The sequence below is a fragment of the Engraulis encrasicolus genome, chromosome 21, assembly GCF_034702125.1.
Source record: "Engraulis encrasicolus isolate BLACKSEA-1 chromosome 21, IST_EnEncr_1.0, whole genome shotgun sequence".
Lineage (NCBI taxonomy): Eukaryota > Metazoa > Chordata > Actinopteri > Clupeiformes > Engraulidae > Engraulis > Engraulis encrasicolus.
Window position 1 is genome coordinate 24,976,281 of NC_085877.1, and position 5,660 is coordinate 24,981,940.

Below are 5,660 nucleotides of genomic sequence, written 5' to 3' on the forward strand. Positions count from 1 at the left end.
GGTAGGCAAGAGAAGAGATATAGTGCATTCATTAATCAAAATTTTCTACAAGGGCCGGTGGCGTTCATGTGTGCTTCGGATGTCAGTGTTTGGTATTTACGTAATTACCACATGAACGCACAATTAGGAACTGTACTGCATTTAAAAGATATTTTCTACTGGGCAGCAGCAGCGAGCCCGTACTTTTGAGCTCAGCCACTTTGCACTGTAGTTCAGGATTTCCCAAAATAGTTTTTATAATAAAAATATATTGAGAGTCTGTAATAGTGATCTAAAGTGAAAGCTGTAGAAACTGCATGATGACTTCTGTTCAGCTATGAAAATACTCCGGGTGTCGGCGGGCGTTATGGGAGAGAGGTGGCCGGGCGTTCACGGCCGCTATGGGAGATAAAAGGGTAAAGGAACTTCTCTGACGATGATGGTCCTTTGTAAAAAGTTTCAGGGGTAAACTGCCTTCATGATGCTACCTGTGAGGAAACAAACAAAAAAAGCACAGTTTTCAATTATGGGCAATATTATTGGACACAAGTCATGTAGAAAGCAATATGCACTAAGAAGCAGGAACTCAGACCGTTATCGACTTTTTCCATATACAGTCCCTTCCAAAGGGTTTGGAACAGAAAGGCGCATGACATTGGAGTACATCTCGTCTTATTTAAACCTACTGTATAAACATGCCATAGGGTAATTTCACGTGAAATCAGACACTTTGGGACCCGACCGACACCAGTGTTAATTTCGTGACGAAATATTTTCGCCATAATTATCGTTAACGATTGTTTTTCCCCTGACGACAATAAAACGATAACGAAAAAAACAGCATGTGTTTGTACGAAAAATATAACGATATTGATTTATATTTTCGTCAAAAAAATAAAAATGTGACTACAATACCATCGGAGACGAAAACCAATAGGAAGCATTTTTGTTAATATGTCACTGAAACATTGAAAAAGAATTTCCTGATCTTTCGCAAGTCGCGACCCATCTGCTCCGCGTCTCCCTCCCCTCCCTCACACACACAAACACGCAGGCACAGTGACAGGCAGCGTCGGTGCTGCACGCCCGTGACCTTTTTTTAACAGCAGCAGCCTACTTTTCAGGGCAATCCTGGCTGGACAAAAATATTGTTGCCCATTTATCCATGACGAAGAAGTTTATGCAGTCATGAAATAGTGGTGGTGCTGTCTGTCCTAAAGTAGCAAACATCTTTCTCTAACGATGCCTTTTTTTTCTCCACTCCCAGTCGCTTTCATGAACCTGCTACCCGACGGTCGTTGTCTGATCTTTTTTCAATGTTCGCTAATGTTTGTAATTTAAGGGTCTATGCGTTGGTACAAGCCTTCTGATAAGAATCACTTTAGTGCTGATCGCAAAGGATTCGGAAGTGTGGAGTTTTGCGACTTGTTTCAGTCAAGGACACTGAAATAGGAAGTAAACGGCCTTTCCACGCTTTCATATGCGTTTTTCCAATAACATCTTGCGAATGCATGCAACATGGACACAACCATGTCAACGAGAGCGCGTATGCCATCACAACTTCGAATCAAGCAAATAATATGCAACAGCTTGCAATACGCGCACGAGGGAGAGAGAGAGAGAGAGAGAGAGAGAGAGAGAGAGAGAGAGAGACGTCTTCCAACAGGTGCCTGTAGGCTACCCCGCGACGCTCTTGATTACTGGTATACCCACAAGTATTTTTTCATAACGTGCAGTCCCGTTTTTCCCCCGAAGTCGTAAAATATCGACAGAGCTGTATGAGTGTCGTGGCCATGATTTTTTTTACACATTGGACGCACTGGCTTATAAGACACTCTGGCAGTTTTTGACAATATTTCATGATTTCAATATGTAATTTTAATCATTGATTTCCCCAAATTGTATTTTAGTTTGACAATTTTATAGAGAAGTGTAGACAAGAGGAAATGAATGTAATATTTTGGTTGACTAAAATTATTTTAGATTTCGGCGACTAAAATTGTATGAATTTTAGTCAGCTAAAACTAGACTAAGACAAAAATGATTTAGATGACCAAATTGTGACTAAAACTAAAATTGCATTTTCGTCAAGAGACTTAAACTAAATTAAAAATTCCTCTCAAAATTAGCACTGACCGACACGGATTTCAAATCATACTTGCTGTGCCTGTTTAGTAGCAAGGTAGCACCCCAGAACTGCATTTGTGCGAATCTGACACCAATATTAAGGGAGAAACAGACTAGCGAAGGTTTACATATGAGGGTAGGGTATAGTCTACATGTTTCTGACATTGGCTCAGCAACTCACCCTATTGGACCATCCTCCATTCCTGGTTCCATCCCCTGGGTGCTCGGTGCTGGCTGTGTCAACGTGCATGGGTGGCTACCCAACACTGTTCAAAAACATGATGAGATTTAGATGAGATTTAATATCAGACAAAATATTTATTACATATCACTAAAAGCAAATACTGTGTTAAGCCCTACATAGCCTAAATAAACGAAACAGTGCCAGCATGCATACTTACACTAGGTCTGCGTCAGGGGGCACTTCCAGGAGATCTGGTCAATACTGTGTCACTTGTGTCAACAGTGAGTGGGCTGAACGTTCATCTGTACAATGTAAACAAACATTTAATTATTTCCCATACACCTAAAACAATTACATGTGTATGACATTAGCTCACTAACTCACCCTATTGGGTCATCCTCCACTCCTGGGTCCATCCCCATGTGCCATGGGTGCCCGCTGCTGGCTGTGTCAACATGCATGGGTGGCTGGCTACCCAACACTGTTCAAAAACATGATGATTTAGATGAGATTAAATGTCACAAAAACAATGCCAGCGTATACTTAGGCCTACACTGGGTCTGCATCAGCGGGCACTTCCACTTATCAAATAAATCTGTCATGAGCCAACAACTGAGAGAGGGAATAGTCAAGTCAAGTCACAATTTAGCTTTCATGACAGTAAATTACTACATGAGTGCAAATAAATACATCAGCAGGTTCACAACGCCATTAATTATTTCTGAGGTCAGTAGCCTACTGTAAGAAAGCTTGGGACAAATCATTCATGCAGTCATTTCAGAAGTCAGTAGGCTTAAGCTTACCTCATCTAAACATACAAAAAACAACATGACTCACTACAAAGACCTCAGAAAAGAAACTAACTTACATTTATGGTAGTCCAACACCGTGAGTAATGTGCCAATCTCTGCCTACATCTGCAAAGCTACTCAACGTGACACCCCTCTCAGTTTGTTTACATCCGGCGTCCACCTCTCCCCAATGCAATGAATTAGCTATGCACGATGGGCATGAGATTGTGTATCTTGCAAGCGACAGGGATTCATCTTTCAAATAAGAAAGGACTATGCAGGCAATTGCATGTCTGTTCAGTGAATATCAAAACATTTTAGCAGCCAAACTTACTTGGATGCAACAGCAGCAGCGGCAGCAGCAGGAGTAGGCAGTAGGCAGCAGCAGGCAGGCAGCTCATCGCATGCTCTTCTCGCATTCGCTCCAACTTCTCGTGTCAACTTTGATTAATACTTCCGACACTGTCAACATCCACATGCCAATACGTCCGCGAAAACACCTTGAAATGACGACTCTTCTCCGTTTAGACTTGTAATTGTCCTTCAGCAATATAAACCGTGAACACTGAACAAGAAACTACTTCCTCAACGTTTAATGTGTCCCCTCAAAGAACGTCCCCTGGAAACGCATCACTGATCACAAAACAACATCCGGTCGATTAACCACTTCCTGGAATATTTGAATTATCAGAGACGATGCTAATTAGAATAGAGAATCTTTGGTATTACCCCTGTAATTAAGAGATCAGAGATTTCTAAAACTAGTGAAAAAGAGTTACAAAGTTAATTGTGTTTCCTGCTGGCCATTTTCGGTTGTTTTGACGGAGAGTAATGAGTATGACTGAGCTGTATTTTACCGCGATTTCAACGTTGTGTCATTTCAACAGTATTCTGGTCAAGGTAAAATAAAATAAAAAATATATATAGAAGTATATTAAAAACGTTTAAAAAACAAAAACAAAACAATGTCACTGTTAGTTGTACAGCAGATACCCACACATATGAGGTATCAAAATTATGGTTGAGATGTCTAGTTTTCAAAAAAAAAAAAAAAACTTGGGCTTTCAGTTATGGTGCTGTTGTTTACAAATTGTGTCAGAGTGAATTCTGAGGGTTAACATTACTTGTCCACCTAAGCAGTTGTATGTCTCTATGCAAGTGGGTGTTTGAGTACTCTATTAGTTGTAGAGAACAATATTGCTTAGCAAATTTTGTTAACTAGCATGCTAACTAGCGATTTCTGCTATTTTGCTCTGTGCTTGCAATGGCTCAAATGGAGGGGAATGTTTTGCGCTTAGTGTAAGCTTAATCTACCTTTTGGCAATAGCCTACAAATAACAAAATTAATGTTTAAACTGTGCTTTTTTATTTGTTTCCTCACAGGTAGCATCATGAAGGCAGTTTACCCTTAAAAAAAGGACCATCATCGTCAGAAAAGTTCCTTTAACCCTTTAGCTCCCATAGAGGCCGTGAACGTCCGGCCACCTCTCTCCCATAACGCCCGCCGACACCCGGAGTATTTTCATAGCTGAACAGAAGTCATCATGCAGTTTCTACAGCTTTCACTTTAGATCACTATTACAGACCCTCAATACCTATATTTTTATTATAACAATTATTTTGGGGAGATCCTGAACTACAGTGCAAAGTGGCTGAGCTCAAAAGTAGCCTACGGGCTCACTGCTGCTGCCCAGTAGAAAATATCTTTTAAATGCAGTACAGTTCCTAATTGTGCGTTCATGTGGTAATTACGTAAATACCAAACACTGACATCCGAAGCACACATGAACGCCACCGGCCCTTGTAGAAAATTTTGATTAACGACTTTACGAGCTGATGACGTACACAACAGCTGGCTCTACTCTCACCATGGCAACCGCTAAGTTGAAATACTCAAAAACCGGCATTCAGTATGTTCAGATAGTCATGGTAAATGACTGTCAGAAAATATTCAGCATTTTTACCTTTTGACTTCCTAATTCATTTGCTTGCTGTAGCTGATGAACAACAGTCTATTATCGTTTTATTAACAAAAAAATGGCCAGAGTCTCACTCTGGTCCACCATCTTTAAGTTGTAAACAACAACAAAATAGCACATGAACGCAACGCACTTGTAAATACCACTTCACAACTAGATAATATCTACTAGATAAGACCACATGAATGCACTATATCTCTTCTCTTGCCTCCCTCTCCTCTCCACAAGCTCTCCCCTCATCTAATCTCTTCATTTTGCTAGTCCTCATCTCTCTTTCTTCATTATGTTACTGTTTAAGCTGATAACTGTTATCTTTTAAAAATTAAATAGTTAAAGATATTGAAGTTGTCTGTCTTGTGTTACCGTTACCATGAAGGACATCATCTCACATCTCAAATGTATTGTGTAAGTGGTTTGTAAATGTTTTGATGAGAATAGTAAGATCTCTCAGATGTTGCCTCCCATGCATAAGCAATGCTCAACAAGTCATTTGTTGATGTTTTGGAAAGCATGGAAAGATTTTCACTTTAAAAGTTCCCCAGATATGCGTTAGTAATGAGTTGTAAGTCCTTGATCATGCATAAGCAATGCTTGTCAAGT

General features: G+C 40.2%; 2 long non-coding RNA genes across 2 annotated transcripts; one reads left to right on the top strand and one right to left on the bottom strand.

The window, feature by feature from the left end:
• Positions 1-2,562: 2,562 nt before the first annotated feature.
• LOC134437722 (uncharacterized) lies at positions 2,563-3,672 on the bottom strand. Its single transcript, XR_010032463.1, has 3 exons — positions 3,416-3,672; positions 2,675-2,771; positions 2,563-2,592 (listed from the first exon to the last, which is right to left on the bottom strand). It is a non-coding gene; the product is annotated as an uncharacterized LOC134437722 (long non-coding RNA).
• Positions 3,673-3,686: 14 nt separating this feature from the next.
• LOC134437723 (uncharacterized) lies at positions 3,687-5,399 on the top strand. The gene is made up of 2 exons (XR_010032464.1): positions 3,687-3,981; positions 4,465-5,399. It is a non-coding gene; the product is annotated as an uncharacterized LOC134437723 (long non-coding RNA).
• Positions 5,400-5,660: the final 261 nt, after the last annotated feature.